Genomic DNA, 18,432 nt, shown 5'->3' on the forward strand with positions numbered 1-18,432 from the left:
TCCCTCAGGAAGTCAGCAACTCCTGGCTTCTTTTCTCTGGATCTTCCCTTTGAGCAGGGCTGGTCCAGGGGCTGGTCCTGGAAGTGGGATCACCTAGGCTGGGAACTGAGTTTCTTTGGCAGACTCTAACTTTGGTTAGAAGTTATTTATTTATTTATTTTTGAAACAGGGTTTTACTCTGTCACCCAGGCCACGTGCACCTCCCGAGTTCAAGCAATTCTCCTGCCTCAGCCTGCCGAGTAGCTGGGATTATAGGTACATGCCACCATGCCTGGCTAACTTTTGTATTTCTTGGTAGGAATGGGGTTTCACTATGTTGACTAGGCTGGTCTCGAACTCCTGACCTCAAGCAATCCGCCCGCCTCGGCCTCCCAAAGTGCCAGGATTATAGGTATGAGCCACTGCGCCTTGCCTGTGGTCAAAATTTCTGAGGGTATCAGAGCTGGGGATTGGGGACCTGTGTAGGTGTGGGAAGAGTCAAGAAAGGAGAAGTAACAGCCAACATGGAGAAATGAAGCCTCCTCCCCATGCCAGGCAGGCTATGGAGACACGGAAGAGGCACTGGCCCAGATGAGGGTATCTAACATGCCTTCCCAGATGGGGACAGTAAGCTCAGGCCTGAAGGAAGAGCAGGAGCTGTCCAGGCAGGGGAGGGGAAGGGTATTTCAGGCTGGCTAGCCTTATGAGCTACAGATGTGAGAAATGGTTTGTGTGGGGTTTTGACAAAGAATGACAACTGAATGAATGAATGACCACTCCAGCTGGTGTTACTGGAGTGCCAGAGGTACTGGAGAGCTCAGAGGAGCAGTGGTTTCCTTGGGGTCCCACGGAGGCTGTGATCAAGGCATGTCCTTTCTGGGCACAGTATCCTTCAGTGCTCCCTGTGGTTCTGGGGATGGAAGATTCCTTGGAATGTCAAACCCAATCTGGGGATGGAAGATTCCTTGGAATGTCAAACTTCTTCCTTGCTGTGTCTCACCTCCACCATGCCTTTTTTTCTCTTCACAGCCCTGCCCATTCTCCCACCCCCTGACCCTACCACACTGGCCACCTTTCCCTGCATTTGCTGAGCGGTGCCAGGTGACTGTTTGAACAGCGCGGATATAGAACAATTCCATCATCACATATGGTCCTATCGGTCCTGCTGATCTGTAAAGCAGGCATCTGAGATGGGCCAGGAGGCTGCAGATTCCTGGAGGCTGTGGAAGGGTTCGAGATAGTCCAGCAGGCAGCATGGGATGTGGCAGGAGCACTGGACCTGGACTTAAGAGACCTGGTTTCTGGTCTGGGGCTCTGCCACTCACCAGCTGTGTGGCTTGGGGCCAAATGCTTGGCCTCCCTGGGCCTCGACGGCCTGTAAAATTAGGTTGTACCGGATAATCTTTTTTTCTTTTTATTTTTTTTCCAGTTTAGTTCAACAAATGTTCCTCAAACTATTGTGAACCCTCTTGCTCTGCCGGGTACTTAGCTTCCAGGGCAATCCATGGTCCCTGGCCAAGCAGCACGCCGGGAGGTTGGGCAGGTGCGGGTGTTCTGTAATGAGGCCAGGCCTCTGGGGCCCAGGAGAGGTGGCACAGGCTAATTACACTTTCCCATCTTCACAGCGCTCAGCCCAATTTGTAATTATTTATTGTTGGTGTTTACGTGTTTGCGTCTGCCTTCCCTGCACAGCTCTGTGGGCACAGGGACTGTGTGGAGGCTGTTTCTCTAGTGTCTCAATGCCTGGCATGCATCAGAGCTGCTTGATAACTATCTATTTCTGGAATGAATAAAAGGCCACCCTTCCTCCCAGGGCCCTTGTTACACTGCATTTTGACACAGGGTACAACAGCAAGTGCTTCAGGATGCTGTAGAGGGACAGAGCCCGGGAGGGATGTGGGAGCAAGTCAAAGCGGGTGTCCCCCATCTCTGGAAGCCAGCTCTGGGGTCCCTGCCCCACCCTTGCTAGCTGTACTGGGCTCACTGGGATGAGTCCCGGGTTGACACTGGGTCCTCTGCCTGGAGGGATCAGGCAGACCACTGCCATTCGACTCTGAGGCCTGGCATCCTCCTCCTTCAGCTTCTGGCCCAGAGTCTGGCCACGGCCAAATGCCTTGGATGGGTGAGAAGATTAGGGTCCCTCTTGCAAGGTAAAGAAGCAGAAGGAAACCTCCCCAAGATGGCAGAGGCCCTAGCAGGCCTAGAATTTTGTCAGACATGCACATGGGGTGGGGTGGGGACCAAGCCATAGGCCCCCCGGGTTCCTCTCTTTAGAGGTGGGATGCAGGGATGCAGCATGTGTGGGTTGGTCGGTTTCTTCTGGTCCAGGTGTAGGGCAGCCCCAGCCTTCCTGGGGAATCCTCGACCCTGCCCTGATGTGTGGGTGCTTGGTTCATGCCAGTGGCATTTTGGCACGGCCGCCAGGCCTGCTTCTGGGTGGAGAGGAGCAGGAAGGAGGATTGCACAAAGGGAAACTGGCAGGGGAGCCCCACTTCCTCCGGCTGCTCGCACCTCACAGGGAGGGCCGAGGGCAGCACAGACGGCCTTGGTTTCCTGGGAAACACCAGGTCCTTGCATCTGTGTCCTCTCCCAGGAGGAGAGGCCGGGTCCCAACAACAGGGGTCCTGTCGTGCTCACACTCCATGCCACCCATTGTGCCTGGCTGTGTGTGACCCAGGAGGGAGGCTCCTATAGCCCTCATTTCTTAGGCCTCAGACAAACACTCAGGAGCTCTCCTCTGTCCCTCTGTCTCTGGGCTTCACTCTGGGCCTCAGCCACCTCTGCCTGCTTCCTCCCTGCACGAGGCCCCATTGCTTGTCCTTTGAGCAAGAGAGCTCTCAAAAGCAGCCTCCCCCATGGCAGGGGCTGCGTTGTTCACTGTTCTATTGCCACCGGCGCATGGCAGGTATGCAGTAAACAGTTGTTCAATGAAGACACAGCACGCCCTCTATTATTAGCACTTTCTCTATGGCTCTCTTGGGCAGGGGTCTCTTCCCTTCCTCCCCCGTTGGACAGGGCTGAGGACCCTGTTTCTCCTGCTCCTAGTCTCCCATGCCTGGAATCCTGGTCACTGCAGAAACCGGCCAGGCTTCCTTACTTCTGCTATTTGGGCATTTCTGAGTCTCTGCTGGGTGCCTATCCCTTGTGCTGAGCACTGGGGCAAATATAAAGATAAGCGAGGCAGGGTTGTGATGGGTGTTCACCCCGCAATTCTGGATGCTCCCTGTCCCGGAGACCAGCAATTTCGGAGCTCTGGAAGTCTCTTTCCATCCAGCCCTGCCTCCGGGCCAGCTGCTTGCAGCCTCCTCGCCCTTCCACCCCTGACACTGTACACAGCTATTTAGGAGATGTCTTCCTCCCTGGGGCTGCTTTCAGAAAAGCACAAAGAGGGACTGCAAGCCCGGGGAGTGGCAGGGCATCTGGAGACGCTTATTTGTAAGTCCGACTAGCTCCCCAGAGCTTCAGCTGCTGCCTTTATCTGGCCCGATAATAGACCGAAACCATAGTCTGCTCCCTTTCGAGCGATCTGTGAGCCTGCCAGGGTGGCAGCAGCCCAGGGTGGCGCTGGGCACTGCTCCAGCTGACACAGGGTGTGGAGCCACCAGCCTGCAGGCTGCCTGCCATGCAGGGACGTTCCGTCCATCCAGGAGGCGCAGGACATATCTGGAGAAGGGCAGCTTTGTCAATTGTGGTGTGTGGTATTGCCAGCCATGAGCACAGTGCCTGGCACATAGTAGGAGCTCCATGGCTGAACGTTATGCATTCAGCGCCTATTTACCGAGTCCTGTGATGTGCAGGAAGCTGTGTTTTCCCCTCCCCATCCTTCTATATGCTTCCTCCAGCACCTGTTGGGATTCCTTGATGCAGTGAGAGTGGGGAGTCTCCAAGGCAGTTGGCCTGTGAAGGGCCCGTGGGGCCAGCCCTGCCCACCGTGTCTCAGGAGGAAGCCTCAGTGCCTAGGAGAGCAGCATGTGCTCGCTCACGTGACCACTGTCATTTCCCCAGCACCAGCAGGCAGGCCTGGGGCTTTTGCACCCTCATTTTGCAGAAGAATGGGGTTTTCACTCAGGTGTTCCACCACATCTTTCAGCACTCAGAGTGCCGCGGCCACCCTGGCAGGCTCACAGATCCCTCAAAAGGGAGCAGACTATGGTTTCAGTCTATCATCGGGCCAGATAAAGGCAGCAGCTGAAGCTCAGGGTAGCTAGTCGGACTTACAAATAAACGTCTCCAGATGCCCCGCTACTCCCCGGGCTTGCAGTCCCTCTGTTGGGCGGGATAAGAGCTGGGTTTGGGCTGGGGAAGAGCAGCAAGTGGAGATGAGGTGAGGAGCAGAGGGAGGGGGCAGACTGGGCCAGTGGGCGCAGGTGGGCTCAGGACCGAGCCCCGGGCTTGGGCTGCTGGATGGCGCAGGGCGGGCTGGTGGGAATCCAATGACCTCAGGTCCTCTGTGAGCAGCCACTGGCTACCTCCTGAGAGGGCAAGCAGTGCCGGGCGGGATCGGGGGCTAATGACTGTTTTCCAGCAGGCGATTCCTCTATGTGGGGTTTATCTGCCTGGGTCATCGTTCTGCAGTCTGCACTTCCCAGGGTAATAGCAGCCTGGTCTGGGGCCTCCTGCCTGCCCTGGCCTTGGGGCCCTGCAAACAGATGGCACTAGATGAGGGAGAGGAGGGCAGGAACCGACAGGAGAAGCACCCCTGCCCCGCCCTGCCCCTGTGCTGGGTCACTGCAGCTGTGCGTCCTCAGCTCAGGGTGGCTCCCCTCACCACAGGGCTCATCGCCGCCCAGATCCAGGGAACCTCATGGACACCTGCGCCCCCCCAACCCCCAGTCCTTACTGCAACTGTCAACCCTTGCCCAAGCCCAACCCTGGCCTCAGGGGTCCCTCCCAACCCCTTCCTACTACAAGCTGTTCCAAAGGCATCCAGTTTACAGTTGAAGGTACGGAGGCTCTGAGAGCTTAAATGACTTGTCCCAGTGTAGGCAGAATTATAGCCTCCCAAAGATGTCCACATCCTAATCCCCAGAATGCGTGAGCATGTTCCCTTACTTGGCAGAAGAGACTTTGCAAATGGGATTGAGGATCTGGTGGTGCAGAGATTATCCTGATTATGTGTGTGGGCCCAGTGTTGTCAAGACGGTTCTTTCAACTGGACGAGGGAGGCAGGAGCTGAGGTGGCATGAGGAAGATGGACGGGAGACCAGGAATGTGGGCAGCCATGGGAATCTGGAAAAGGCAGGAAAATGGGCTCCCCTGTGGAGTCTCCAGGGGGAACGCAGCCCCACCGCACCTTGATTTCAGCCTGAGACAGTTTTGAATTTCTGGCCTCCAGAGCTGCAGTGGTAAGATTTATTTAGAGACAGGGCCTCACTCTGTTGCCCAGGCTGGAGTGCAGTGGTGAGATCTCGGCTCACTGCAGTCTCCACCTCCTGGGTTCAAGTGATTCTCCTGCCTCAGCCTCCTGAGTAGCTGGGACTACAGGCATGCGCCACCATACCCGGCTAAGTTTTGTATTTTTAGTAGAGACGGGGTTTCACCATGTTGCCCAGGCTGGTCTTGAACGCCTGACCTCAAGTGATCCGCCCACCTCAGCCTCCCAAAATGCTGGGATTACAGGCGTGAGCCGCTGCACCCAGCCAGTAAGATTAATTTAAATAAAGACATACAACTGTGTTGCGTGAAGCCCCTAAGTTCATGGAAATCTGTGACAGCAGCTGCAGGAAGCTAATCCCGCCAGCTGGTAAGTGGTGGAGCTAGACGTTGAACCCAGAGCGAAGGGCTGGGTTTCAGGCTGCTCCCTTGGCCTGGTAGCTGTGCCCACCACTTTCTCTGCCTCTCGTCCCACTCCCTGCCTGTGTTTTCTGAAGGGCGGCTCCTCCACAGCTTGGTGGGGAAAAGCCTTCTGGTGAGTATGGGAGAGAGATTCAGCTCAGGGCCAGGGGCTGGGTTTCAGTTGCCTTCCTCCCCACTCCTCCTCCGACTCCAGCCTCCCACTTCCTGTCCCTCTCCCTTAGTGAGGGGCAGAGAAACATGCCTACAGCAGCCACTTTCTTGGGGGTTCATGTGGGGGACAGGTCTGTGCTGGCCGTCGGGGCTGGGGATGTGAAGGGTACTGCAGCAGCACAGCTGATACGACCTCTGCCGAGGTACCCCCAGCTGCGTCCACACTTCGCTGGGCTTTTCCTTCCTGGCTGCTGCGTCATTTGAAGCAGGGGTGGGTGGGATGAGGGGGTGTCTTTGAGTCTCTCTTCGGGGGCCCCTGATGCTCTGTGTGTCTATCTCAGGGTAGGGGGTGTCTGGGTGCCTGGTGTGGGGAGGATCCGAGGGCCCTGCCTCTGTGATGTGTGTGTGTTGGGGGGTGTCTCAGACACTGTGTGCCTCTCTGGACAACGTGTCTCTCTGCATGTGAGTGTGGAAATGTGAGCATGAGAGTATGTCCGCTGCTCACGGCCCTGCTGTGTGCCTGTGTATGTGTGTGAATTTGTTATGACTGTGTGTGAACGTGTCCCTGTGCCCATATGTGAATGTGTGTGAGCACATACGTGGGTCCTCACTCATTCCTGTGTGTGAAAACGTGATTGTGCAAATGTGATGTCTGCTCGTGCTCCTGTGACTGTGGGAACACGTGGGAGTGTATGTGGGCTCACATCCTGCATGTGAATGTGCGTGGATGTGTGAGCATGTGAGTGTGCAGACACACCCACTCATGCCCCCATGTGTGGCTGTGGGAGTGTGCAAGTGCATGCGTCTATAGATGTCCTTGTGTGGGTGAGTGTTGGCATGTCTGCTTCCTCCCCATGTGTGTGTGTGTGTGAGTGCGTGGCTGGGGGGGGCCACCCCCTCAGCCAGCCAGCCAGCATTGCCTCACCCCGGTGACACAGCTGCTAATGACTGTTTGTCATTGTCTGTGCGGTGGTGGCATCACCTGCACTAATGACAGTCTCCCCTGCCTAATGACCTGGCTCCTGCCCCATTATTTAGGAGCCTCAGGATCACTGGCCCTGTGACCAGAGAAATGTTGACCAGCTCAAAACATTTCCCATTGGGGTATTGGGGGGTGGGGAAGTCATAAATCCCACCCCTCCCTGACAGCCCTCGGGGTGCCCGTGTGGGCTGGAATTTCAGCAGGCTGATGGCATCCTGGGCGGGAAGCCCCAGGTCTGGCCCTGCCCTCTGTCTCCGGCAGAGCTGGGCGGCTGCTGCCCCTCCCCACAGGTGCTCCTAGACCCTGGCAGGCAGCTGCACATCAGGTCCCAAAGACAGGGCTCTGCCTTTCCACCATGAAACCCCCAGAATTCCTCACCTCTGTGAATGGAGATGTCCCTTCTGAGCAGGGCTCTCTGTGCCCTGGAAGCTCTGGTCTGCAGCTGACCCTGGGGAGCGAGAGGGTCTGGAGCAGCCAGTGAACCACAGGGTCCAGAGCAGGCTGCCTGCGTGGAGGCCACCACGGAGCCTCATCCAGTCACGCCGTCAATATTTTTTTAATGATGAACATTAAATTAAAATAGCCTCTGGATTCTGGAGGAAAGCTGCCCCCTTTCTGTGAGGCCACAACCACAGCCGCTTGTTCATATTCTCTTCTAGCTTTCAATCTGCTCCCTCCTATGGATGTTTCTCACTTATAGGCAGGCCTCCTTCGGCTTGAAGTTTACCTGGGTCTGCAGGGAAGCCTAGGACTCTGTCTGGGGCAGGAGGGACTCCTTAAAAGTGTTCCAGGTTGACAGATGCAGGCCTGGAACTGGCCGTGGGACCTTGAGCTGGGGAACTGTGGCGTCCTCCCCTGCTATCCATGGCTGCACTGGTGCCTGCTTCCTAGGACCGCTCTGGGGACTAGGTAAACGCTGTGCGTTACAGAAAGCATTCAGAACACTGCCGGCACACGGCAAGCATGCAGTGAATCTTTTTAAAGCCACTGAGCCTGCATTGCCTCCTGTCCAAAACGGGACAGACAAATGCTGCTGTTCGGGCTGTGGTGAGGATTAGTGAGAAGCCACGGGAAGCGCCTGCTGCAGAGTGGGGCAGCTCCGGCACCTTTCTCACAGAGTCCTCCACTTCTCACCTCACCCACGAGGGGCTGAGTGGGGGAAAAAGGACGGAGTGGTTGCCCCGGCTGTTTTCATTGCTGCCTCGGTGCCCCTATCCTGATGGGGCACTCCCTCACTTGCCAGCCAGGGACTGTGGCTTGCTTACATTACTTACAGAGGGATTCCTCAGACTCATTTGTGACTCACTAGAGGGTCGTGACGATAGAAAACCATCCCAGTGCATTACAGAGTATCGTTTTGTGAATGCATGTGTCTGTCGGTTGCTGTAAAATGTATTTCTTCCTGTGTGTTGAGGTTAAGGAGCTGGAGATACCTGCTCTACTGTCTCTGGGCAGGGCAAGAGCAGGGGCCTGGGGACTGCCTGGTTCTGCCTTGTTCCTCCTCTGCTCCATCATGAAGTGTGTGCTAAGTGCCCATGTGTGCTGCCCTGGCATGACTGGGTCCCAAAATGGGAGAACCCAGATCCAGCTGGGGACAGATCCCTTCCTGCCCCCAACAACCCACAGAAGTGCCCCCTCATGTCATGTGCCCGGGAAGGCCCACACTTGACATCCAAGGTGCTTCGCCATCCAGGAGCGGCTGCTGCAGGACAGGTGAGGGGGCAAGGGAAGCCCAGGCATGGCTCGCTTCCGGACCTAGGCCTGGACGAGCTTCTGGGCTGAACCAACCTGTCCCTGAATGCTGGTCCTTTCCCCATGGTGCTGGACACTTAGCCACCCAGCCCAGGGGTAGGGTGAGGGCATCAGAAAATGCTTCCCACAGAAGCAGACCAGTTGGGGGTGGGGACCCTGAATGGCAGGCATGGCCTTTTTTTTTCCTTTCCCCAACACAACAGCCACATCCTCAGTGTGGGCCCAAGTGGGAGCCGGTGGTGGGTGGGGGCAAGGGGTGTTGGGGCACCCCAAAAGCAATGGCTGCCATTTATCGAGGGAGGCCTCTGTGCCAGGCGCAGCACAGATCAACTTCAGTCTTTATGACTCTCCCTGTGTTCATGTTATGGTGCTCATTTTATAGACAGCAAAGCTGAGGTCCAGAGCGGTTATGTCCACACAGTGAGTAAGTGCTAGGGCTGAGAATCAATCTCAGTTTGGTCTCTCTCTGCATCCTCCTATGGCTTCCGAGGGACATGTGTGTTACTGGGGACACAGCACTGGCACACAGGCTGGTTCCAAAGGCCAGGAGGGGGGATCTTGGTCTTGGAAGGGCTTGCAGTACACCAGCTGGAGAGGCTTCCTTTGAGGAGAAGCTGACCTCTTCCAGGTACTCCCCAGAGAGTCCCTCCCCAGTATAACCTTAGCTGGGGCCTCCCTGGCAGTGAAGGTAAGAACTTGCTCATGGGGAGAAATGTTCCTTATTGGAAGTTTTATCAGTGAGATTATCAAGAGGAAAAAATTGCAGCAGGAGAGATGCGACGTAGAATCCAGAGTCTTCCTTGGCACTCCTGAAGGGCGGGGACTAATCCTCCAGCAAAATGGGCTTCATGCACACTGGAGACTCTTACAAATAGTGATGATCGTGGCATGTGTAGCTCCGTGAGAACATCTGCAAAGTAACACGTAAACAAGGGCAAATGAGCACAGGGTAACTTGGGATCTAAGTGCCGAGGGGACGCGGAGTAAGCAGTGGAGTAAGTGGTAAGAGTTGGGTGGGGTTGGCCGGGGAAGGCTTCCGAGAGCGGGGAGTGTGTGATGGTCTGGGAGGGACAAGGCTTTAGGTTAGGACAGGCAGGGGGAGCAACCGGCATCTGGCATCCCAGTGGCATCATTCCAGAACCAGCCAGTCCCTAGGAGCCCTACGCCTGAGAAGGCTCAGTGACCTGGTACTCTGGGAATTCGCCCTGCCTCCTGGGTGGGGATTGTTCAGCCACACGCCTGTCCAGCCCAGTTGGTGCCACTGGAAAATGACGTGGAAATGTGGTGTGGCCTTGAGCCAGGTCCTCTTCACCAGGGTTGTGGCCCAGTTTTGGCCTGTGGCCCATCCAAGTGTCTTCTCTGTGAGATGCTGGGGAAAGAAAAGAGCAGGAGTGCGCTTCTGTCAAGGTGGGGCTGAGAGAGGCTCTGGGAAGCGGGATGGGGAGTGCCACCAAGGCCAGCCGCCTCCCTCCACAGGAGTCAGGGGCCAGTCAGGAGGGTGTGTGCCCTGTGGTCAGCGGCCTTCAGACTCGGCTGCATCTGGGGCGGGAGCCCGGACCTGAGGCTGTGGAGAGAAACCTCAGGTTCACAGAGCTCCTGGGTGGGAGGGGACTTGAGTCTCCTCACTTTCCTTATAGAGAAGGAGGTAGGGGCCAGGGGTTAGGAAGGGAAGATAGAGCATGTGTGTGTGTGTGTGTGTGTGTGCTGGATGGACCCAGGTTATGAGGTTTTTGATTTTTGAGGACTTCCCTTGTGGGGGGAGGCTGATTTGAGGCTGAGGTCCGAGGTGGGGGCAGCAAGTACACCCCGGCTCTAGTGCTGGTGTGGTGGTTGAGGAGGGAGAGACAGGCAGAGCCCAGGTGGCTCCCTGCAGGAAGTACAGGCCAGGAAGCAGGGCCAGGAAGCTGGAAGGGGTAGGACCTATGCAGGGAGTTCCTTGGTGGGGACAAGGAGGCACGTCTGTCTGGCTGTGCTGGAGCTAAAGGCCTGACAGCAGACAGGGAAATGGGGAGCAGAGAGTGCACCCCGAGGGCAGAGCTCTGGGACGTGTGGAGGCCTCTTCCTGTAATCAGGAGGCAAAGGGAGCCCCTGGTGGTCCAGAAGGGCCAGACAGCTCCTTCCCTGGGGCTGCCAGCCAGGCCCACCCATGCTGTACTCCAGAAGCTGTAGCCTGTCCAGCCAGGCTCAGGGGAGGGTATCTGGACCCCTAGCAGTGGTTTTGGGGTGGGTGGAGGGGCTAATTTGGGGAGAGACATATCCAGGAATTGGCTGGGGGAAGAGAGGTTGAGGCTCAAGACACAGGAGAACTTGGGGCTGGGGTTGACTCCTGCTCTGTGTGACCTCTAGGGATGCCCTGAAACAGAGAGAGAGAGAGAGAGAGAGAGAGAGAGAGAGAGAGAGAGAGAGACAGAGAGAGAGAGAGAGAGAGAGAGAGACAGAGAGAGAGAGAGAGAGACAGAGAGAGAGAGAGAGAGAGAGAGACAGAGACAGAGAGAGAGAGAGAGAGAGAGAGAGAGAGACAGAGACAGACAGACAGACAGACAGAGAGACAGGCATCTCTTTGGGGATTATAGTTTCTTTACAGCTGGCATTTAGGTTTGTGCCTGCAGCAGTCTCAGGAGTGACAGCGTTTGGTCACCTATCTCCTGCCCAGCAAACTTCCTGTGCTTTTAAAACAAGGGTGTCTTGTCCAGGGTCAGCAGAAAGAGATGCGGGGGAGGGACTGGCCCCTGTTGAGGCGGAGAGCCTCCCCTCCCCCACTGTCACAGGGAGGCTACTGGGGAGCATGGAAGGGCCTGGGAGGAGGGACAGAGATGGTGAGTCACTAGCTAAAGTCCACACGTGGAGGCCAGAGGAGCCTCGTGTCTGAGCCCCATGGGGACAGCTCTGTTGTCGACTCTCTCCAGCCTTCCCGTCTTCTTGTCTTGGGCATCTTGCCCAGGCCCTGCTGTCAGTACCTGCTCCCTGAGCCAGTGCCTGGCACACACAGCCATGAGATCATGGGGCGGGGTAAATTGGCAGGCCCCGATCTCCCTTGGATCTGCGGCAGGTGCATGTTGGAGCTCTGGGCCTGGCGCCTCTGTAATCTCCTACCTGGCCCCTTGCAGGGAGGTGGCTCCTTTAACCAGCTAGTTCTACCTTTTCCACCTCAGTCCCCAGGCTCCGATAAAGGGGGAACATTGGCCCAAGCCATGGCATGAAGGCCTGAGATTAGGCTTCAAGAAGGACTTCCTACTCAACATATGGGATGGTGGGATAAGGGCCCAGGGAGTTAAAACTGGGGACAAATATTAATAATAAGTATATTACTCATCATCAAGGGCTTATTCTGTGCCCTGCTCTGTGCTGAGTGCTTTGCAGGCGGTTCTCATGTAATCTTCACCTGACCTTGTAGAACACAGAAACTCAGGCCGAGCTTTGCCAGCCAGTGAGCAGAGGAGCTCGTGCTTGCTCTGAGCTTGTAGCTGTGGGATAAATCCTGAGGGTAGAGTGAAGCTGGCCACTAGAGGATCACGTGGGATCCGGAGTGCCCATCATCCATCATTTAGCATTCAGTCGTGAATAAGGCAGGGATCTGGAGGTCAAACAGGTAGGGAAGGTAAGAGCTGACCTCATGCTGCAGAGGGCAAAAGTCAGGACGCGGAGGTGGGTGGGCTTGTTTCTGTTTGGCACCTCTTGAGTCAGAAAAGCAGCACGCACATCAGAACTGTGGCAAGAGGGAGCGAGGTGAGACACCAAGACGTTCTGACTTCCAGGGCTGCATGTCCCTGGCACGTGAGGGGCGTGTCTCCCGGAGAGGGAGAGCTGCTTACCAGGCTCAGTCTGGAAGTAGGAGGATGGGCAGCCCACACTGGGGTCTTTGTTCAGGCTTGAGTGCGAGCACCTGTGTGTGCATGTGTGTATGTGCATGCCAGATATGTGTGTCCACAGTCTCGAGGCGTCTTCTGCCTCCACAGGCTCTGAGCTCCCCTGCAGGGTCTGTTGTGAGCACAGGCCCCCGAGAGAGGACTGTTTCCTTTGCTGATGGTCTGGGAGGTACATTTGGGTGCAGTGCTATCTTGATTGGGGACCATTCTTTTTCTTCAAATGTCCCCCAGTTTGGCAGACCGTGTTTTCCAATCCTAAAACCCTCACCCTTACTTTCAGGAATTTTTCTCTGCCCCTTCTCCAAGGACCCCCATTCCCTTCACCTTTCCTTGAGGATAAACGAGAGTCTAGGACTTTAGCTAGGGGTGGGCGTATCCTATTTCCTCCCTCTAACCACGATTCCCACCTTGACTTGTTTGCCCCTGCCACGTTTCCGCTTCCACAGAATTGGATCCACTGCAGCAAGTCCACACACGCTTAACAGCGCAGGTGCATGGGGAGAAGGGACTCGTGAATGACTGCATGTGGCTGGGGACAGCTCTCGGGTGCTCCTTGTGAGGTGTCATGTAGGCTGCTGGCCCTCTCTGCCCTTGGTGTCCAAGCCTGTGCCCCATGCCAGGGGTCTGGGGTCAGATTCTGTGTCTCAAGGTCCAAAGGCAACACACACACAAAGTCCTGGGATGTCAGGGCCAGGTGGGGCCCTAGAGACCACCTAGGTGCATCTATCCTTCATTGATAGGCAAGGCACCCCCCAGAGACAGATAGACCTTGCCCAAGATCACGCAGCAAGTTTGAAGGACACAGCTGGGTCCCCTGACCCCCAGTCACAGTTCTGTCCACCATGCCACATTCTCCCCCTGATTTTGACAACCTCCTTCTCCTCCCCCTCCCTCTCTTTGCTGTCATCTCTGTACTTTTCTCATGCCCTCCCCTTTCAAGGTGGGTGGGCCAGAATCTGCCCACCAGAACCTGCCCGTTTCTCAAGGCCTAGCCTGGCCCTCCTTCACTCTCAAACCTGCCCGATTCCTCCCCCCTAACATCTTCTGCACCATTAGCGACACATCCTGCTAATTCTCGTTCCCTAATTGTCTGTAATACAAATTAATGCTTGATTACTTGATGCTCTAATGACCTGGGTTCTAACCAGGCCCAATTGCTTTCTAGCTGCGTGACCTTGGGCTAGTTACTTAACATTCTTAGTCCTCTGTTTTGTCATCTGTTAGTGGCACTGGCTTTTGAGCCCGAGTAGACAGCAGAAGCCAAGACTCAGAGGGGAAAACTTCAAAAAAAGGCAGTGTGAAAATCTAAGGTGTGATTGGGGGGGGGGGTTGGGAGCAACGGTGAAGGGGCAGGGGTCGATCCGGGGTAGCCTCAGCTGTGGGGGGCTTATGTTATTGGTAATGGGGCTCCCATGAGGCTTTTTGGAAGGGAAGTAACACACCCCCACCTGGAGCTTGAAGTGGGGTAGAAAGGGTACGGGCTTTGGAGCTGGCAGAGCTGGACTGAAACTCCAGCGCCACCACTGAGCAGCGGTGTGATCCTGCACACGTTGCTAGATCTCTCTGGGCCTCATTTCTCAATCTGTAAAATAAGGATTATGGAGTTGTGGAGTTATGGTAAGGATTAAACAAGGAAAGGTCTATTAATTGCTTAGCTTGGAGTCTTGCACTTAGTAAGTACTTAACGAGAGGTAGCCGTGATGACGGTGCTGTCATCACCCAGAAGCGCGTGTCTGCCTCCTGGCCCGCCTCTGTGCTGGGTCTCTGGGCCCTGGGTGTCAGGCTCATTCCTCATTTCCCAACCTGGAAGCTTCCCAAGGGCAGGGCTCACATGCATCATCTTCTTGCTCTGGCTCTTTCAGGAAGTGATGGGAGTGGGCATGGCTGCTGAACTGGTGAGGTCATACTTTGGGGCTTCTGGGTGGTTCTGCAGAGTCCCCAGGGACCTGTAGGCAGGTGGAGAGGGAATGCGGGGTGGTGGTGGTGGTGGGGGGTCTCACTTCCTCTTGGTCACCCATCAGCTGTGTAGGGTCTGAAGTGATTAAGGAGCTTGGGGAGGTTGGTGATGAAAAGATGGCAAGCCGCTTCTCCCAGGGACAGTCCCTGGAGCCTCAGGCACTGTGGTGAGCCTACCGCTGCTGGGGAACCTCGTGGCGGGGCCCATCTCCCGGAGAGGGAGCACAGAGGTGGGACCTGAGGGGACCGTGACTGCCAGCTTCCCCTACCCCCGACTGAGTGTCTCCTTGGTCCATGAGGATGAAATAATTATGAATAATGAAATAATTAGAGTCTAATATTAGACAGGATTTCTTAAACACCTACTAGGTGTTCAGTGGTGTGCTAGGTGTGGAGGATAATCATTTGGCAAGGTTGGCTGGGCCTCTGCCTGCAGAGAGGTTACAGTTTAGAAAGGACTTCAGACAAGCGCACAGAGGATATGCACCAGGAAGAGAGGAAGCCTGGGGGCCGTGGGAAGGCTGAGGGGTGCACTTGGGCTCCCTAGAATGGCTGTGTGAAGTTTCGTGGGGATGAGACATAGCTGGGCCCTGCAGGCTGAGCCGGGGACCTGCCAGCAGTTGCGTGGCTGGAGAGCAGACCAGGGTGTTAAGAGTTGTGGAGCGGTTGGGGGTAGGGGTGGGGGATGGCGACAGTGGCTGGAGATGAAGCCAGAAAAGTACAAGGGGCTCTTGAATGCTGCTGTGAGGGATGAGCTTTCTGTCTCAAGGGAAGCTGGGAGCTGTTGAGGGGTTTTTAGCAGGGAGGGATGTGGTCAGATGTGGCGGCTGCAGTGCTACGGGAATGGGGAGGATGGGGGGTGTCTGTGGCTGGATTTCATGGAACAGGGGAGTGATGAGGGGGGCGTGCTCCTGGGGAGGGAGGAGGGGATGGAGTGTGTGGGTCTGGTGCAGGCAGTCTGAGGTGGGCCTGCCCAGGTGGGAGGGTGTGGGGACTCCACCAGGTCAGGGTTTGCTCCCCGGGCAGGGTTAAGGGAGGGGGAGGGGTGAGGTGGAGGGCTGGACGGCAAGAGCAGGTGGGGGAGCTGTGGCCTCAGCTCCTCCGGCACCTCCGTTAGTCCTCCCAGGCTGGTCTGCTCCACTGGCCATCAGAAAGACATGCCACCTCACCGAGCCTCGGTGTTCTCATCTGAAGAATGGAGTGGACAAGGCCTTTCTCCTACACACTCAGGTATCTGAATAGTCAACAGTCATGGTATCTCCAACTGGGCCCTGAGTTATGGGACACAGGAACTGGGAGAGACAAGCCCATGACCCACCAGGCCCCCGAGGGCCATGCCAGGGCCAGAGGTGGGCTCTCGGCCAGCTCTTGGAGTACTTCAGGAGGAGGTGGAGGGACTGGAAGTTCTGGGAGTGTGTCCATGATAAAGAGCCGCAAACAAGATCCCAGGTCCAAGGCCACCTCCCCTTCTCTGTGACATAGGGTGCTCTCTCAGACCCTTACAGCTCATTGGGCATTTGAGCCACCCCTGTGCAGTGGGACCAGGTCCCTCAGGGCTGGGAGGACAGGGAATATGGGGGTATAGCTTAGGCATAATGGGGTGAGGACCCTGGACTCACCCAGCTCTGAAGGTCATCAGATCTTTGCTGCTCATCTTCTGCCTCTGCAGAGCCCTGAATGGGAAGAAATGGGGTCCCTGGGCAGCAGGCAGGAGAGATTTAGGCAGCAAGAACTTCCAGTGCTGTCTCAGGGTTCCCAGCTTTCCCCATGTCCTGAGGGAGCTGCTGAGCCTGTGGGAGATGAGGGGTGTCCATTCCCCAGTTCTTCTCAGCCTCCCCCACCCGCCCTCCTGGGACACCTTTCTCTGCCACCTGCATCTTGTTGGAAGCTGTCCTCATGTGTGCGTTAGGCAGGCGGCAGGTGCTGGAGCAGAGTGCGCTGCCCATGGCTTTCTCCTCTAGGGGTCACTGCAAGTTGGGGTAAGAGTGGGGTGTCCCCGCCAGACCCGGGAGAGGGGAAAGCAAGCCCCCATCCACACTGGAGGGTCTCTGCTGCTGGAAAAGGTGCTCTAGCAGGCTCATCTGTGTGTCACTGCCTTCCATGCAGGGTAAGTTGAGCTCTGCCTTTCGGATCTCAAAATCCAGGGATGCTGAGGTGCTGGGTCTGGAGAAGGGAGGCGGCGCAGTGCAGCGGGGCCCTGGCCTGTCTGTCCTGATGGGAGACGGGGCTGGCAGGACAGGGAGGCTGGGTGGCTGGTGATGCAGGGTGTGCCCGTCCCTCTCCTCCTTCCTCACACCCACGCACTGCTCTGTCCCCTTCTGGCCCCTCTTCTCTCCTCACGTTTCCTTCTCCTCTCCTCTCTCACTCCCCTCCTGGCCTCAACCTTTTCGTCTCCCTCCCGGCAGTCCTGCCCTCTGCCTCCTTTATTTCTTCCTTAACCCCCTGCCCTTCCCTTTCCCATCTCCTCCTCCACCCTCCAGAGTTCTCTTCAACTACTTGTCCCACTGCAGACGCCCTCCCTGAGTTCAAGCTGCCCATTCTTCCTTTTTGCAGCCCCTGCCCATCTGGGCAGCGGAGTTCATCCCATACCCTGCAGGGAGACCAGGGCCACCACGATGTCCCTCTCCTCCCTCCTGGAGGCTGGCTGGATCCAGTCTGAGCTGTGCCACCTGCTGGCTCAGGTCAGTGGGACTGTGCCTCAGGCAGGCTCCTGCCCTTCGGAGCCCCGGGCTGGGCTGTGGACCCGACAGCGGCCCCCAGAGGTGAGGCTGGGAATTGCAGCATCCTGCCAGCTGCAGTTTCCTCCCTGCTGTACTCTCACTCCTGATGTCCTGAAGGTCCCACCTGTATGTCTAGGAGTGGGGATAAGCATGTGAATGCTGTGTGGACACCTGCACCTGGGCATAGTCTACTGTTCATGCATGCATGTGTGCGTCTGGTGTGTGTGCTTGATATGAGTGTGTACCTCCTGCCTGGGTGGGTGTGCCCAGGCAGGGCACAGCCAGCCAGTATCACCCTGGGGAACCGCTGTGTGTGTGTGAGTGCTGAGTGCACATGAGTGTGCAGGTGTGTGATGGAATTCAAGCTCCTGCGGACTTTATATATTTGTGAGTGTGTATATTCGGGAGCATGTGTGATAGCACAAAGTCAGGTGTTTCTTGCATACTTGGAGATTGAGTGCCCTGCCAAGTGTGTGCTCGTCTGTGCCTGGGGATGCCAGTGAGCACGGGAATAGCATGAAGCCACGTGGACAAGTGTGAGGTGGGAAGGGCTGTGGGGCCTTGCACAAGGCTGCTCATAGCATGCACCTCTGTGCCCGAGAGGGACTATCTGCCTGTGTGAGTTATGTGCACACACCTGTATTCACTGCACTTTTGAAGGCTATGAGACCCCCCCACCCAGGGAGATTTGTGATGCCATAAAGGCACGTGTGAGCAGTAAGCAGGGCCTGAGGGAAGCGGCTGTGCTGAAAGGGGACATATTTAATGATTTATAAGCTTTTAAGGAAAAGCCTCAGCCCCGTTCAGGCCCCAGACACAGTGACACCCTCCCACCCTGCTGCCACATCATTCAGGCCTGACATCAGCCAGGCACCCGAAACCACAGGAATGAGAGGTAGTCTCGTTGCCGCTGCCTCCTCACCTGCTCACCCACTGTAGGGCTGATGCCAGGGAAGAGCAAGAATACCTCCCCGAAGCACCTGCGGGGTGTAGGGGTGTGCGGCCAAGATGATGCAGCAGTCCAGGCCAGAGACCCCTCTGCAGCCACGGAGGCCATGCTAGCCCCACCCCATGGCTGAGAGAGGGTTGTGATGAGTAGGGACACCCGTCTCTGCCTTGGTGGACTTGGGGTCCAAGTGCCCCCTTTCCCAGCCAAGCCCGGCTCCTTCAGGAGAGCTGATGGGCCTGCCAAAGTCTGCCTACTGGGACTGACTGGCCGTGAAGCAGAGGG

General features: G+C 56.5%; 1 non-coding gene across 2 annotated transcripts; it reads right to left on the reverse strand.

The window, feature by feature from the left end:
* Positions 1-8,259: 8,259 nt before the first annotated feature.
* On the reverse strand, positions 8,260-17,138 carry LINC02874 (long intergenic non-protein coding RNA 2874). 2 transcript variants are annotated; one of them, XR_012518278.1, is made up of 4 exons: positions 17,071-17,138; positions 16,101-16,154; positions 9,899-10,028; positions 8,260-9,569 (listed from the first exon to the last, which is right to left on the reverse strand). It is a non-coding gene; the product is annotated as a long intergenic non-protein coding RNA 2874 (transcript). The 2 variants fall into 2 exon arrangements; XR_005580031.2 differs by lacking the exon at positions 9,899-10,028 and having other exon boundaries at positions 16,101-16,271.
* Positions 17,139-18,432: the final 1,294 nt, after the last annotated feature.

The sequence above is a fragment of the Saimiri boliviensis genome, chromosome 7 (genome assembly GCF_048565385.1).
Source record: "Saimiri boliviensis isolate mSaiBol1 chromosome 7, mSaiBol1.pri, whole genome shotgun sequence".
Lineage (NCBI taxonomy): Eukaryota > Metazoa > Chordata > Mammalia > Primates > Cebidae > Saimiri > Saimiri boliviensis.